General features: G+C 44.3%; 1 long non-coding RNA gene and 1 pseudogene across 1 annotated transcript in view; one reads left to right on the forward strand and one right to left on the reverse strand.

The window, feature by feature from the left end:
* LOC114669967 (uncharacterized) overlaps positions 1 to 17,247 on the forward strand; it is a 234,969-nt gene that overhangs the window by 22,044 nt on the left and 195,678 nt on the right. The window lies entirely within an intron of this gene.
* Positions 2,461 to 3,280, reverse strand: LOC702525 (large ribosomal subunit protein eL8 pseudogene; annotated as a pseudogene).

A 17,247-nucleotide genomic window follows, 5' to 3' on the forward strand; every position in this document is an offset into this window, starting at 1 on the left:
CTTGGCTCTAATGTTGGCCTGGCAAAGCAGGGCACCACAGGACATCAGGGTCACACATCTCAGACCACGAGAGCCTCAGCGGTCTCCAAGATGAAGTGGAGATTGAATACCCTGCGCCTCCTTCCAGAGTACTGAGGAGCCTCCTGCCTTCCTGAGTGAGGCTGGGGGATCAAAGCTCAACAATAGGGGGTGGCCAGAACTACGTTTCTAAAAAGGAAAATCAAGACCGATTTTTGGGGGGAGTATAGCATTATACTCCAGTAATAGTACTATTAGCTCCATTGCACAGAGGAGGAAATTGAGGCTCAGAGAATTTCTGATTGTCTAAAGACATCTTTCCTGGAACTGGTGGATCAGGGACAAGAACCCTGATTTGTTGATGTCGAAGCATCTGTAGTTTTTCCTTTTTTATGTCTTCTTGATCAGCAAGACCACCGCATTTGGGGAACAGAAGGCACAATGGGGGTAGTGGCACAGCTGCAATGTAAAGGGCTCCATGTGGGGCCTTGGAGACACCAAGCTGCCCTCCTGCTGGTCCGAGCTGCCCACTTCCCATCCTGCATCCTTTCTCCTTCAGCTTAGGGCCAGCTGCACCTGGCTCCAGGCCCTCCGCTCAGTGTGGAGAAGTCCTGGCCCTCCTCACCACCTTCCTACAGCCCCTGCTCAGCTGCAGAGCCTACCCTGGGCCTTCTAAAGCTGTGTCTTGCTCCCAAAGGTGGCAGCAGGCAGAGCCAGGCCTTGCTGGGGGCTCCTTCACCCCTTGGGGTCTGGGCCTCAGAGCGACATCCCAGACTGAGGCTCGTTGGGAGGGGTCAGCATTGGCATCAGGAGACCAGGGTCAAGTCTGAGTTCTGACAGTGACTGTGTGACCTTGGACAGTCACTTGCCCTCTCTGGGCCTTGGTTTTCCTGTTCAGTAGTCATGTGGTCCTGGGATGTGGGCAGGGGTAGAAAAATGAGACACTTCAGCTCCCCACTCACAAGCCGTGCCCCCTCAGGCCCACCACTTAGGTTTTCTTAGCCCCTCCATTTTCTCTGGCATAAAATGGGGATAATGAAGCCCATTCCTTCTGATCGTTAAGGAAACTAACATTTACTGAAGGCTTGCCCTGTGCAAAGTGTTCCCTGAAACATTTTCTCTCATGGACTCCTCATCCATCCAAGAATGAAATGAAATGTTTTGCTTTTGGTCTTTCATACAATGTCTCTTTGCAGCCCCTCCTGGTCTGACAGTCTCAGATGCAGTCATAGATGGCTTTCTGGAGGAGGTGGTACCTGGTCTCTGGGAAGTAGGGGTCAGCATCCTGATCTCTGGGAGCATCTGCTCCAGATGGTTTCCCTGGGGCCCCAGAAGCAGGTGTTTGCACTAACAGCTCTGCAAGCAGAGAGCTTCAGTGCATGACCCTTCTTGCCCTTGTTCCTAGGCACATGCTGTTCCCTTGAGGCCGAATACCCTACTTACTTGTAAATCCCAGTGCTCTCCTGTTCATTCTGCAGTGCCAGCACAAGTCTCCTCCTTGGGGAAGGCTTTCTGGACTTCCCAGGCCACTGGCCAGTGTTCCCTCTTGCAGGTGCCCCCTCAGGGTGCTTGCTGTAAACGTCACTCACATATCTCCCCCACCCAACAGAGAGCCTTGCTTTTGGGCCTGGACCTGCACCTTTGACTGTATTCTTAGTGATTTGTCCAAGGCCACTCTGGGAGATAGGGGCAGTGCCAGGCTAGCACCCAGGTCTCCTGGGTTCTCTGAGAAAGTTCCTACCTTCTTCCCTGGCTCCCAAGTAGTACTTAAGCAGTTTTGGTTGTTAAAAGAAAATACTGAATTCATTTTTCCAACCACTCTTTTTTTTTTTTTACATAAAAAAATCAGTGTTATTGAGAAATAATTTACAAAATGCACCCATTTTGACTGTACAGTTCAGTGAATTCTGACAGATGTATACAGTGGTGTAAACATGCCATACCCAAGATATCACACATTTCTATCACCCCTCAAAATCTCCTCATACCCCTTCCTGATCAGTTCCTCTCCCTGCCCCAGGCAACATTTGATTGGATTTTATCAATATCGATTAGTTTTGCATGTTCTAGAATGTCCTATAAATGTGATTAGGCAGTATGTACTTTCTGTGTAGTGCCATGCATGCTGTATCTTGCATGAGTAGTTCGGCCCTTTGCATTCTGGGTAGTATTCTGGAGAATGGACATTCCACAGTTTGTTTATCTGTTCACCAATAGATAGAATTTGGGTTGTTTCCAGTTTGGGGATTTTATGAATAAAGCTGCTATGAACATTCATGTGAACATGTTTTCATTTACCTTGGGCTAGTGCCTGAAAGTGGAATTGTTGGGTTGTTAGGATAAGTATATGTTTTACTATATAAGAAATTGCCAAATTCTTTTTTTTGAAGGAAAATTTGTATTTTAATTATTTTTATGTACAGAAAACTCAACAGTGTACATTTAACCCAGTTTAGTGGCAAGTTCTTTAGCCTTTGCCTTTTCGAGTTTGGCAATACGAGCCACAGACTTGGGACCCAGGACATTGCCGCCACAGTGACGGCGGATCTCATCGTATCTGTTGTTGTAATTGGTCCTGATAGCTTCCACCAGCTTAGCCAAAGCGCCTTCGTCTTCCGAGTTCACCTGTGGGAAGGCGACAGTGGTGCAGGTCTTCCTGTGGACTAGACGGCCCAGTCTGGCCTTCCCCTTGATAATGCAGTAAGGGACCGCCGTTTTACAGCACAGGGCAGGCAAGAAGACAACCAGCTCGATGGGATCCATGTCGTGTGCAGTCACCACCAGCTGAGCTTTCTTGTTCTCCACCAAGGTGGTGACGGTGTTAACTCCTGCTTGAAGGACAGGTGGTCTCTCAGTGGGGACGTCCCCTTTGCCAGCAGCTTTCTTCTCCGCCCGTGCCAATAGCCTCTGGTTCTTCTCTTCCTTTGTCTCTGGTCTGTACTTGTGGGCCAGCTTAAGCAGCTGAGTAGCTGTCTGGCGGTCCAGGGCCTGGGTGAACTGGTTAATAGCAGGAGGCACTTTCAGCCGCTTATAGAGGATGGCTCTTTGCCGCTGCAACCTGATATAGCGGGGCCATTTCACAAAGCGGGTGAGGTCTCTTTTGGGCTGGATGTCCTGTCCAATGCCAAAATTCTTAGATCTTTTCTCAAACAGGGGATTCACCACATTCTTGGCCTCCTGCTTTTTCACGACAGCAGGGGCCGCAGCCACCTTCTTTCCCTTGGCCTTCTTTCCTTTCGGCATCTTGGGCGGCGGGGGGTGAAATTGCCAAATTCTTTTCCAAAGTGTTTGCACCATTTTAGCCACCAGGAGTGTATAAGAGTTCCATTTGTTCCATATCTTGTCAACACTTGGTATCATCGGTCTTAACTTTGAGCGATTCTAGTGAGTATGTAATGACAACTGTTGCTTTAATTTGCAATTCCACAACAACTAGTAATGTTGAAAATGTTGATCATCTGGTTATGTGCATATACTTTTTTTGGTGAAGCACCTATTTGAATCTTTTGCCTAGTTTTATTGGTTGTTTGTCTTCTTATTGAGTTCTAAGAATTCTTCATATGAATTCTTGACACAAGTGCTTTGTCAGATATTTGTGTTGCAAAATATTTTCCCAGTTGGTGTCTTGCCTTTTCATTTTCCTAATTGTATCTTTTGAAGAGTAAAAGTCTGATTGATCAGTTTTTGCTTGTCTAGTTAGTGCTTGACATGACTTGTTTAAGGAACCTTTGCCTGCCAACAAAGCTGCAAATATTTTCTCTGCAGTTTTCTTCTAGATGTTTTATAGTTTTCGCTTTTAATGTTCAGATATATGGTCCGTTTTGAATTCATTTTTATGAATGATGTGAGGTGGAGTTGAGGTCCATATAGATATCTATTTGTTTTCTCTATCGTAATTGTCACTGTTTTCTGTTACTGCCCTTGTTTTTCCTTCTTAGTTTTGCTTTCCACTCTTTTTCTGCTGTTTGTGGTTTTAATCAAGCATTTTATACGATTCTGTGCTATCTTCATTCTTAGCATATCATTATACTTTTTTTTTTTTTTTTTGCTTTTCTTAGTGGTTGCTCTGGAATTTGCAATATACATTTACAGCTAATCCAACTCCATTTTCAAATAACACTACACTGTTTCATGGGCAATGCATGTACCTTATAATAAAAAGTATTCCTTCCCCTCACTCTCTTCCCTTGTAACATTGCTGTCTTTCATTTTACCAACCCATAAACTATAATCATTGAATACATTGTTGCTGTTATTTTGAACAAACTGTTATCTGTTGTATCAATTAAGAATAAGAAAAATAAAGTTTTTTTTTTTTACCTTCATTTATCCTTCTATGCATTCTTTCTTTATGTAGATCTGAGTGTCTAACCTGTATCATTTGCCTTCTCTCTAACTTCTTTTAACATTTTCTGCAAGGCGTGTATACTGGCAACAAATTCACTCAATTTTTGCTTGTCTGAGAAAGTATGTACTTTTGAAAGATAATTTGGCAGCATATAGAATTCTAGGTTGATGGGTTTTTTGGTTTGTTTGTTTTGTTTTGTTTCTCTCTCAACAATTTAAATATTTCACTCCACTCCTTTTTTTTTGTGAATGATTTCTGAGAAGTCTGGTGTAATTCTTATCTTCTTTGTTCTTTCAATAGATACGGGTTTTTTTTTTTTTTTCTTCTTCTGGCTTCTTTCAAGATTTTTCTTTATCTTTGATTTTCTGCAGTTTGAATATGACAGGCCTAGGTATGGATTTTTTTGGAATTTATCCTACTCACTGTTCTCTGTGCTTCCTGGGTCTGTGGTTTGGTATCTGACCTTAATTTTGGGAAATTGTCAGTCATTATTGCTTCAAATATTTCTTCTGTTCCTTTCTTTGTTCTTCTTTTGACATTACGATTATACACATATTATACCTTTTGTAGTCCTGCTTGGATATTCTGTTCAACTTCTTTCAGCCTTTTTTGCTCTTTGCTTTCTAGTTTTGAAAGTTCTATTGTCGTATCCTCAAACTTACAAATTCTTTCCTCTGCTGTGTCCAGTCTGCTAATGAGCCCATCAAAGGCATTCTTAATTTCTGTTACAATGTTTTTCATTCCTAGCATTTCTTTTTGATTCTTTATTAGAATTGTTATCTCTCTGCTTATATCACCCATCTGTTGTTACACGTTGTCTACCTTTTCCCTTAGAGACCTTAGCATGTTAATCATACTTGCTTTAAAGTTCTGGTCTGATAATTCCAATATCCCTGTCATATTTGTGTCTAGGTCTGGTGCTTGTTACGCCTTTTCTGTATTTTTTTTTTTCCTTTTTGTGTGCCTTATAAATTGTTGAGAGCTAGATCTGATGTACTAGGTAAAAGTAATCTGGTACTAGTTCCCGCAGAGGATTCTGCTGATGGGTTTCTGCTCTGATAAGTTGTAATTCTCTGTTTTCACTTGTCTATCTTGCCAGTTTTGGAGGCATTAGTTTGCCCCGCAGCCTCAATTATCTGATGAATCTAAGAAGAGTTGTTGATTTTCAGTTTGTTTAGCTGTTTTCTTATTGTGAGGATGAGAGCAATGATTCCCATGCTCCTTACACGCTGGAATAGAAACTGGAAGTCTGGTATTTGTTTGTTTTCATGCCTTTTCTTACGAATACAATTCTTTGCCCACTGAATAACCTTATCATTTTTGTAAAAAAATCAGTTGCATAGTCCCCCTACTTGGGGACTTTATTCTGTTCCATTGATCCATATATCTTCCCTTATACCAATACCATACTCTATTGATTACTGTAGCTGTGTAGTAAATCTTGAAATCAAGAAGCATAAGTTCTCCAAATTTGTTTAGTAGAGACGGGGTTTCCAAATTTGTTATTTTTAAAAAAGTGTTTTGGGTACTCTAGGAAGTCCTTTTCATTTTCATATAAATTTTAGGATCAGTTTGTCGATTTATGTTTTTTAAAAGAGTCTGCTGAGATTTTTCATTGGTTTGTAGTTTTCTTGTATTATGTTTGTCTGGTGTTGGTAAGTACAGTACTGCTGAACTCGTGAAACAAGTTGGGAAGTATTCCACCCTCTATGGTTTGAAAGAATTTGTGTTTGGTATTATTTTCTATTTAAATATTTGACAAAATTCACTATAGATCTATATGGGCTTAGAGTTTCTTTTAGGGAATGTTTTATGAGTTACATTTCTGTAATAAATATGGAACTATTTTTTTTTGTTTTTCTTATGCCAGTCTTGATAATTCGTTTGTTTTTTGAGACGGAGTCTTGCTCTGTCACCCAGGCTGAAGTGCAATGGTGCGATCTTGGCTCACTGCAACCTCTGCCTCCTGGGTTCAAGCAATTCTCCTGCCTCAACCTCCTAAGTAGCTGGGATTACAGGCATGTGCCACCACGCCTGGCTAATTTTTGTATTTTTAGTAGAGACAGGGTTTCACCATGTTGGCCAGGCTGGTCTCGAATTTGTGAACTTAAGTTATCTGCCCACCTCGGCCTCCCAAAGTACTGGGATTACAGGCATGAGCCACTGTGCCCGGCCAATAATTTCTATTGTTAAATGAATTTGTCTCGTATATTTGAGGTGCCAAAGTTGTGATCTTAAAGTTATTTATAATATTATTTTAGTATCCTTTTAACAGCTGTAAGATCTGTAGTGATGAATCCACTTTGATTCCTGATATTGGTCATTTGTGTTTTCTTTTTTCTTATTCAGTCTAGCTGGAAGTTCCCTGATTTCCGTTAATCTTTTCAAAAGCATATGCTATGGTTTCCACTGAGTTTCTGTAAGTGCATGCCCGTTTTCCTTTTTGTTGGTTTCTGCTCTTTATTATACCCTTCCTTCTACTTTGGTTTTAATTTGGTCTTTGGTTAAACTTTGTTAGGTGAATCAGTGGTGTGTTGGGAGTCCCCAAGACCACCCTCAGGTTCCAGGATTTTCTAATAGGACTTATAGGAATCAGCTGTCTGCTAAGATTTCTTATAGCAAAGGATACAAAGCAAAATTGCAAAGGGAAAAGCACATGGGGTAAAATTTGAAGAAAAGCAGACATAAGCTTCCAGGAGTCTGCTCATGGTGTACTCTAGTCATACAAGACGTGCTGAATTCCTCCAGCAATGAGTTGTGACAACACATGTAAAATGCTGTCTACCAGGGGTACTCATTAGAGGCTCCATGCCCAGGGTCTGTATTGGGGGTTCACCACATAGGCACCCTCTGCATGGCACATGTCAACATTCTAGGCTGCCAGAAGGAAAACATTGCTCAGCATAAACCATATTGTTTATGTCAATCATCTAGACACAGCAAGGCACTTTTATCAAGGAATGATGGAAACCTCCTGACATCCAAGTTTCCAGATGCCAGTTATGTTAGTCTGTTTAGCGTTGCTATGAAGAAATACCTGAGAGTGGGTAGTTTATAAAGAAAAGACATTTATTTTGGCTCACTATTCTGCAGGCTGGGAAGTTCAAGAGCGTAGTGCCCCATCTGGCTGGCTTCCGATGAGGGCCACATGCTGGGACAAAACGTGGCAGAGAAGCAGAAATGTGCGCTGAGTGGTCATGTGTGCAAAGAGAACACATGGCGGAGGAGTAAGCAAGAGAGAGTCCAGGAAGCTGAACTTGCTTTTATAACCAGCTGCTCTTGCAATAAGTAATCTGGAGAGAGAGGGCCTTAACTATTCATGAGAGATCCGCCCCTGTGACGCAAACACCTCTCACTAAGGCCACATCAGGGATCAAATTTCAACATGAGTTTTGGAGGGGATAGACTCAAACCTTAGCCCCAGTCAAAGGCCAGCCTGGTAAGAAGGCCTTTCTAAGGCCAGTAGTCTCAGGCCTGCCCTGTTCTCTTTTCTGCACAAATGTTTTAGAATTTCCATTTTGACTAATATAAGCAATTCAAGCCAAACATTTCCCTTCCACCACTCTTTGAACTGCATCTCACAAATATTAACATGTTGTGTTTTCATTTTTTCATTCAGCTCAAAACATTTTCTAATTTTCCTTGTGATTTCTGTTGTCTTCAGGATCATACATCTTTTTGTCTGCACTGTATCTGCTATTCATTCCTTCCTGTTAAATTTCCATTTCATATATTGTGTTTTTCTGCTCTAGAAGTTTTGTTTCTTTTACATGGTTTTCATTTATTTCTTCATTATGTTCCTTTTTTTAATCCTTGAATATTATTGTAATAGCTATTTTAATGTATTTGTCTGCTCATTCCATGATTTCTGTCACCTAGTTCTGTTTCTGTTGAATTATTTTTCTTCTGGCTGTGGGTCACATTTTCCTGCTTTCTTGCACATCTGGTAGTTTTGTTTGGATGCTGGACATCGCTTAGCATTTGGGTTTTGTTGCCTTCCTTTAGAGTATTAAAGATATTGCTTTGACAGGCAGGTAACCTGTTTACTTGTGGATGGGGTTGCTTTTCTTGAGGCTCATTTTCAAGCTTTATTAAGTTGATCCATGAGCCTTCTTTACCCTGATTGGTTGGAACTCCAACTCTCCCAACTTTGTATGAGCCCCTGTATGTAGCCCTTCAACTTCCTGGTAGTCAATTTCCTCTGATAGTTGGTTTTTGCCTGGTCTTATCAATTCTCACCCTAGGCATGCACAGCTTATAACTTGGCTACAGGCTCAAAAGGACCCCTATGCAGATTTCTGGAGCTCTTTCTCTGCCTAGATCCTTCCTCTCTGGTGCTCTGCCCACAACTTCTAGCAGCCTCAGGCTCCCTGGACCCTAATCTCTTGTCTCGTCAGCTCAGTGAGACTGTTGTGCTCCACCTGGATTCTCTCTTCATTCAGTGATCTCAAATGTGCCTCCAATGAGAAAACTGGACCATCAGAGTTTATCTCATCTGTGTCTCTGTTCTCAGGAATCACTGGCCTGTGCTTCTGTGTGAAAATAGGTCCTTCTATGTTTATTTTTATTTTTACTTTTTTCTGATCACTGGTTACTATAGCATGGCAAAAAGTAGACCTTATCAACCAATTCTTTTTGACTCCCAGTCCAATGTTTGTGATAATGTAAGTTCACCAGGAAGAGGCCTGAAGGAGGGTATATTGGGAGAAGGGTCCACTTAGGGGAAGGTTATATGTTCAAGGCACACTCAAGCACTTTCAGGGATGGTGATCAGGCATGGGAGGCTGAAGTGGGAGGAGCACTTGAGGCCAAGTGTTCAAGACTAGCCTGGGCAGTGGGTACAAGCAAGACCTTGTCTCAAAAAAAAAAAAAAAAAAAAAAAATTAGCCAGGTGTGGTGGCATGTGCCTGTAGTCTCAGCTACTCCAGAGGCTGAAGCAGGAGGATCACTTGAGCCCAGGAGTTCCAGCCTACAGTGACGTGTGATTCTGCCACTGCAATTATGGAGAGAGAGCTAGAGTGAACCAGAGGGATAGGCAGGGATGGATTTTCAGAGGACCTTGAATGGCAGTCTAAGAAGTTGCACATTATCCTGGAGAAGCTGTGTCTAATAATTATTATCATAACTATAATGTCAATAACATATAACTTATTTATTTTCATGTACCATGCACTGCCCTCCTAGCTCTTTTAATGGATTATCTTATTTATTCCTTCAGCCAGCTCATGAGAGACTGCAATGTTATTAGGAATTATCATGTGTTTTTTTAAGCATTTTACATAATTATCGCATTTAATTCTCACAGTAACACTATGTGTTAGGAATTAGAATTATGTCTGTTTTATGGATCAGGAAAACTGAGGCATAGAGAAGCTAAATGACTTATAGTTACTCAGAGAATAAGTAGCAATGAGGGCTGATTTTCTCTTCTCCCCAAATACTCTTTTAATATTATTATAATTATATTCTTACAATAAAAAAAAGAGCTGCCTTTGGGCCACCAGCTGTCCATGATGCTCTGTTACCTGTAGACACTGTGAGTGTCAGCGTCTGTGGCCACGGTGCCGGACAGGCAAGTGGAAACTATGACAGTTTAAAAACTGTTCCCTAGACTGGGCTTGGTGGCTCACACATATACTGTCAGCACTTTGGGAGGCCAAGGTGGGTGAATCATCTGGGTCAAGAATTCAAAACCAGCCTGGCCAACATGGCAAAACCCCGTCTCTACTAGAAATACAAAAATTAGCTTGGCGTGGTGGTGCATGCCTGTAATCCCAGCTGCTCAGAAGGCTGAGGCAGGAGAATCACTTGAATCTGGGAGGCAGAGGTTGCAGTGGGCTGAGATCATGCCACTGCACTGCAGCCTGGGCCAAAGCGCAAGACTCCGTCTCAAAAACAAACACAACACAACAAACAAAAAACAGTTCTCTGCATTCTTTCACATTCATCCCATCAAAAAGTGGACTTCAATTCCGCTCCTCTTTGATATAGGTTGGCTGTAGTGACTTGCTTCCCATGAGTAGAATGTGTCAGAAGTGATGGTGAATAATGTGGTTAGTTTTAAAAAGGCAACTCGAGGCCAGGCTCGGTGGCTCACGCCTATAATCCCAGCACTTTGGGAGGCCTAAGGGAGGGGGAAAATTCTTTGAGCTCAGGAGTTTGAGACTAGCCTAGGCAACATGGCAAGACCCTGTCTCTACAAAAAATTTAAAAATTAGCGAAGCATGGTGATGCATGCCTGTAGTCCCAAATACTTGGGAGACTGATGTGGGAGGATCACTGGAGCCTGGGAAGTTGAGGCTGCAGTGAGCTGTGATTATACCACTGCACTCCAGCCTGGGCAACAGAGTGAGACCCTGCCTGTCTCTGAAGAAAAAAACAAGGCAACTCAGCTGCCATCTGACTCTTCCTCTTGTGACATGCACCTTGGGAGCCCTGATCTGTTTTCTGTTCCTATCGTTTTGCCTTTTCTAGAATGTTGCATAAATGGACTCATCCAGCCTGCAGTCTTTGTGTCTGGCATCTTTTACTTGGCCTATTACTTTTGAGATTTGCCCCTGTGACTGTGTGCGTTGGCAGTTTGGTCTTTTTTATTTCTGAATAGTATTGTTAATCCATTTATTTTGTGATTTGTGTGCCCACCCCAGGGCTGGGCACAGGATGGGTGCTCCCCAGGTGGGTGTCAAGTGGCTGAGCAGGTGAAAGGGAGGTGAAGGCAGAGACTCCTATACAAATCTGTTCAAATCAGGCTTTCATGGGGATTGGAGGAGGCAAGGTGATGACGCTTATTATTCATTAATTCACAAATATTTATTGAGTGCCTACTCATGCCAGATGCCATGCTAGGCCATAATAAATGGTTCTTGATTACCCAGAGCTGCCCATTCAGCTGAGAAGACAAGTAACATCAAGGGAGTTGATGTTGACATCAAGGGAGATGTGTCCTGAGGGAAGGGAAAGCAGGGCAGGGCAAGGGTGTAGTTGGGTAGACAGCAGGGCAGCCACTGGTGTAGGGGGCCAGATAAGACTTCTCTGGGTTAGTGAAGGCCTGCAGGAGGTGGTGTCAGCTGAACCACAGAGGAGGGCACGGTGTCCTGGCAAAAAAGGCAGAGGTGTCAAGACCCATCTGTGAGTGTGCAGCAGGTTAGAGGAATAAGTCTGGTGTGACTCTAAGGAGTGGTCAGATTTGGGGCTGAGAGGTGGTCCTAGGACAGATGCGGAGAGCACCTAAGTCACATCGACAAGTGTGGCTTTTGTTCTAGAGGCAGCAGGATCTGTGGAATGACTCTGAGTTGGAAAGTGATGTGATTAGGGTCTCTGCCTCCAAATAGAGAAAGGACTGAGTGCACAGGTGTGGGTGGGGGTCCAGCGTGGGATGGCAGTAGCCTGGGAACAAGTGACAGCAGTAGGACCGATAGATGTCAGATCAATTTAGAGGCTGACTTGCTGGGATCTGGTGACTGATTTTAGGTGGGGTGCAGAGAGAAATGAGACTGAATCCCAGATTTGGAACTCAGGCAACAGAATAGATGGCAGTGCCAATCTTTGGAAGAGGAGTGAGGGAGGAGGGGCAGGGAGTGTGGTGATGATGAGTACATGTGGGAACTGTGGAGGCTGAAGTGATTGCAAGATGATCAAATGCAAAGTGTAGCAGGCAGTTGAACATTTTGGCCTGGAGAGGAAATGTAGGCTGAGTACAGCGACTTGGGAGATGTTGGTGTCTAACAGGGAGTCGAGCTTGCCTGGAAATGAGTGGAAATGGCGCAGGGTGCAGAGCCCTGAAGAGCCCCAGGATTGAAAGAGTGGGAACAGGGGTACATAGCAGCCTGAAAGAAATGGCACGGAAAAGTAGAGGTGAGGACCGAGAGGAGCAAGGGGGAAAGTGTTGAAAAGAGAGGCAGCGGACCCCAGGAAGCAGGCAAATCAGATCAGCCTTAGGACTCAGGCACAACCAGGCCCTGGTGACCTTGGAGACTACCCTTTTGGAGGAGTGGTGGAAGGGGAGCCAGTGGGGAAGTGAGTGAAGGCTGGAGCTGCTGAGGACCACGGGATCAAGATCAAGTGGAACTTCAGACGAGAGGCTTGGGCATGTCTACGAGCTGACTGGAAGAGCTGCTACAGAGGGGCATTCCAGCTTCAAACCTAGGGACTTCGGACAACAGCCACTTACAGTAGTCCCACCTCATCCCTGGGGGATGCTTTCCAAAACCCCAGTGGATACCTGAAACCATGGATTGTACCAAACCCTATGTATACTATATTTTTTCGTAAACATACACACCTATGATAAAGTTTAAATTAAAACTTAGACATAGTTGCCCAGTCGCAGTGGCCCACACTTATAATCCTAGCACTTTGGGTGGCCGAGACAGGGAGATCATTTGAGGCCAGGAGTTCGAGACCAGCCTGGGCAACATGTTGAAACCCCATCTCTACTAAAAATGCAAAAATTAGCCGGGTGCGGTGGTGGGTTCCTATAGTCCCACCTACCTGGGAGGCTGAGGCATGAGAATCACTTGAACCCAGGAGGTGGAGATTGCAGCGAGCTGAGATCTCGACAATGAACTCCAGCCTGGGTGACAGAGCGAGACTGTTTCAAAAAAAAAAAAATTCAGAACAAAATAGCACAAAAAATAGTAGACACAGTAAAAGATTAACGATAGTAAGTAATACTAAAATAGAACAATAATAACAATATACTTTTATTAAAGTTATGTGAATGTGATCTCTCTCTCAAAATGCCTTTTTGTCCTGTGTCACCCTTCTTGCGATGATGTCAGATGGTAAGATGCCTACATGATGAGATGAGGGGAGGTGAATGATGTAGACCAGGGGTGCCCAATCTTTTGGCTTCCCTGGGCCACACTGGAAGAAGAATTGTCCTGGGCCACGTATAAAATACACTAACGATAGCTGAGGGGATGACAAAAAATTGCAAAAAAGTCTCATTTTTTTTCTCTTTTTTTTTTTTGAGATGGAGTGTCGCTCTTGTTGCCAATTCTCCTGCCTCAGCCTCCTGCATAGCTGGGATTACAGGCATGCGCTGCCATGCCTGGTTAATTTTGTATTTTTAGTAGAGACGAGGTTTATCCTTGTTGGTCAGGCTGATCTCAAGCTCCCGACCTCAGGTGATCTGCCCACCTCGGCCTCCCAAAGTGCTGGGATTACAGGCATGAGCCACCATACCCGGCCAAAGTCTCATAATGTTTTAAGAAAGTTTATAAAGTTGTGTTGAGCCGCATTCAAAGCATCCTGGGGCACATGTAGCCTGTGGGGCACAGATTGGACAAGCCTGATGTAGGCATTTTGACGTAACATTAGGTTTCTATCGACCTTGAACAGGAACATTATAATACCCTGATAGCTGATCTGATAACCAAGAAGGCTACTAAGAGACTAAGGAGTGGGGAGCATAGACATCTTGGTTGTGCTGGATAAAGGGATGACTCATCTTCTGGGCAGGACGAAGTGGCACAGTGCAATATTTCATCTCGATACACAAAATGGTGTGCAATTAAAAACTTATGAATTGTTTATTTCTGGAATTTTTCCATTTAATATTATCAGACCACAGTTGACCACAAGCTGTGGGTCAGCGGGGACTACTGTGTTATCTCTCACAATTCTTGGTTGACTGGGCTCAGCTGGCCGCTTCTTCTGGTTCACGTGGTATACACTAGGGCTGCTGTCATCTAAGGGTTTGACCAAAGCATAAACACCACCCACTCAGATGGCAGGGGCTGATGCTGGATGCTGGCTGGGATCTGGACTGGGGCTGCCTCCATGAGGCCTTTCCACCTTGATTAGGTTCCTCACAGCCAAACAGCTGGATTCTAAGAAGAGTATTTGAAATGCTCCAAAACAAGCTACAGGCTGGGCCTGGTGGCTCATGCCTATAATCCCGGCATTTGGGGAGGCCAAAGGTGGGAAGATTGCTTGAGCCTCGGGGTTTGAGACCAGCCTGGGTAACATAGTAAGGTCTCCATCTCTACAAATAAATAAATTAAAAAAAAAAAAATTAGCCAGGCATGGTGGTCACGCCTGTAGTCCTACCTACTTGAGAGGTTGAGGTGTGAAGATTACTTGAGCCCAGGAGTTTGAGGCTGCAGTAGCTATGATTGTACCACTGCACTCCAGATTGGGTGACAGAGTGAGACTCTATCTCTAACAAAACAAAAAGAAGCTACACATATCTTAAGATCCAGTCTTGGAAGTGACAGTGTCACTGCCACCATATTCTACAGGTCAAAGTGAGTCACAGTCCAGCCCAAAATCATGGAGTGGAGAAATAGACCTCATTTTTTGGTGAGAAGAGCTGCAAAGCATTTGGGTAATCTTTAATGCAGCACAAGACAGGGTGCACCTACAAGAGAATCACTGCTGGATCCACTGAGAAAATGGCAGGGCTAGGGTTCCAGGGCACTGCTGGGATTTGCATTAGAGAAAAGCGTTTGGAATGGGCTTCCAGAAAGATAGAGTCACGTTGAATTTTATCAAAAGATCTGAACAGGCCAACCAACCACAAGGTTCCTGGTTGTATAAACCACTTTGTACATTTCCATCTCCTTGTAGAGTAGGTAGGTAGAGACAGCCTCTAATAACAATATATTTCATTGAGTGCTAATATATAGCCTTAATCAATTCTCCCAAGGGGCCTGTGAGGTCAATGATGTGATGCCCATTTTACAAGTGAAGCAACTGAGACTCAGCAAGTCTCTCTCTCTCTCTCTCTCTCTCTCTCTCTGAGTTTGTGTGAATGTCTGTGTTGACTGTCTGCATGCACATGCAAAGATATTGGCTCCCTGCATCTGAGCAGCAGGAAGCCATTAGAAGAGGAAACCCGTATTCGATGAGAATGTCCTTCCATACCCAGGAAAGGGGGGTTAGGATGTGGGAGCACTAGCTCAGGCCCTGGTAGCTGTGTCAGGGACCTGGGACCCTGAGATTGTGAGGTCCCCTCCTCTCAGAGCCAGAGGATGGGGAGAAAGGACGAGATGCTTGGCTGCAGAAACCATAGACTGGTGGTGACCACCATTCCCACCACCCTAATCATGCACTTGTGATATTAATAAAAATAATTTATGTCATGTGACTGCTTTTTAACTAGCTGCTTTCAAGACTTAAGACCAGGATTATAAAAGGCATGCATTTATAAATTATTAGCCCAGAGCTCATAAGCACATATACTTTGGGGAACACTTTGGTAGCACTTTAAATTAATTTATTGTCATTCATTCCAGCTGTCTGTGATGTAAACCTTCAGCTATAAATTTGTACCATCATCTGACACACCATTAACTAAGGTGCTGCCCGAGCCAGAGCATACAATAAAACACTTGAATACAATTTCTGTAGGGATGGATGTCTTCCTTCTCCTTCTCTGTTCTCCTCTCCTCTTCTTTCCTCTCCTGCTAATGACAAGCAACACAGAGAGAAGGCAGGTGCTTGAGAGTTGTGTTGGCAAAAAAATCAGAGAGGGCAAGACCCACTCTGTCCCAAGGGCCTCCTCCAAACTCACAGGATTTTATCCCATGTACAGATGGGGCATCAGAGGTCCAGAGAGGCCATGGCTTTGTCTAAGGCCACACAGCCAGCTGGAACCATGCTCTCCATCCTACTCAATGCCTCCTTGGTAGGTCGACTGAGTCTATGCTCCTGAGAACTTTGGCTTGGGCATGGATGACCCCTGGAACTCTGAGGGAAGCTTGGAGCAGGAAATATTTCTTTGAGGGGAGTTTCTGGCAGAGGAATCAGAAAAGAATTCTGGGGATTGCCGGGCAAAGAGAAGAAAAGGATGGAGGGGATTGATCCCATGATCACTGCCTTAAATTAGCAGAGAGGGGCCCAGGGGGTACAGAGCGGACGCTTTGGAAAGTAGCTCCAAGGAGGATAATTTTGGATCCCATGGGGAGGGATTTGGTAGCAGTGGGAGCTGCCTGAGGTTGGAGGGAGTCCCCATCCCCGGAGAAATGCACCTAGGGGTCCATGGGAGGTGTGGAATGGTGTGTTCATGTCCTATGCTGCTGTAACAAATGGCCACTGAAGTTGTGATGTGAAGCAACAGGGGTTACAGTTACGAGGCCAGAACTCCAAAATGGGTACCACTGGGTTACAGTCAGGGTGTCAGCAGGGCGCAATCCTCCTGGAGGCTCTAAGGGAGAGTCCAAGGCTTCGTCTTTCTGGCTTCTAGAGGAGGCCTTCCCTCCATCCTCAAAGCCAGCAGTGTCAGGCCGGGTCCTTCCCATGCTGCACCTCTCTAGGTCTCTCTCTTCTGCCTCCCTCTTCCATTTCCTGTCTCCTGTGATTTCGTCAGGCCCTCCCACATAATCCAGGCTAATCTCCCCATCCCGAGGTCAGCTGATTAGCAACCTTAACTCCATCTGCAGCCTTAATTTTCCTTTCCATGTACCCTAACATATTCACAGGCTCCAGGGACCAGGGTGTGGACATCTCTGGGAGGGCTGTTATGCTGCCCACCACAATGGGGAATAAGGCCCCTGAGGTCTCCCTCACACAGATAGATGCTCCTATCTGCAACCAGAGGAGGACATTTTATTGTTTCACTTAAGCAAGATGAAGGAAGAAGAAGGAGGAAAAGGAAAAATGAGAAAAAGAAAGAAAAGAGGCAGGGCTTGGAGAAGAGTAGAAGGTGAAGAATAACGGGCAGGAGATGTAGTAGAAGAAAGAAGAGGAAAGAAGGAGGCTGGGTGTGGTGGCTCACACCTGTAATCCCAGCACTTTGGGAGGCTGAGGCAGGAGGATTGCCTGAGGCAAGGAGTTTAAGACCAGCCTGGGCAACATGGCAAGACCCTGTCTCTACAAAAATTAAAAAGAAAAATTACTCTGGTGTAGTGGCTGTCATCCTGCTACTGGGGAGGCTG

The sequence above is a fragment of the Macaca mulatta genome, chromosome 9 (genome assembly GCF_049350105.2).
Source record: "Macaca mulatta isolate MMU2019108-1 chromosome 9, T2T-MMU8v2.0, whole genome shotgun sequence".
NCBI classification, from domain to species: Eukaryota; Metazoa; Chordata; class Mammalia; order Primates; family Cercopithecidae; genus Macaca; species Macaca mulatta.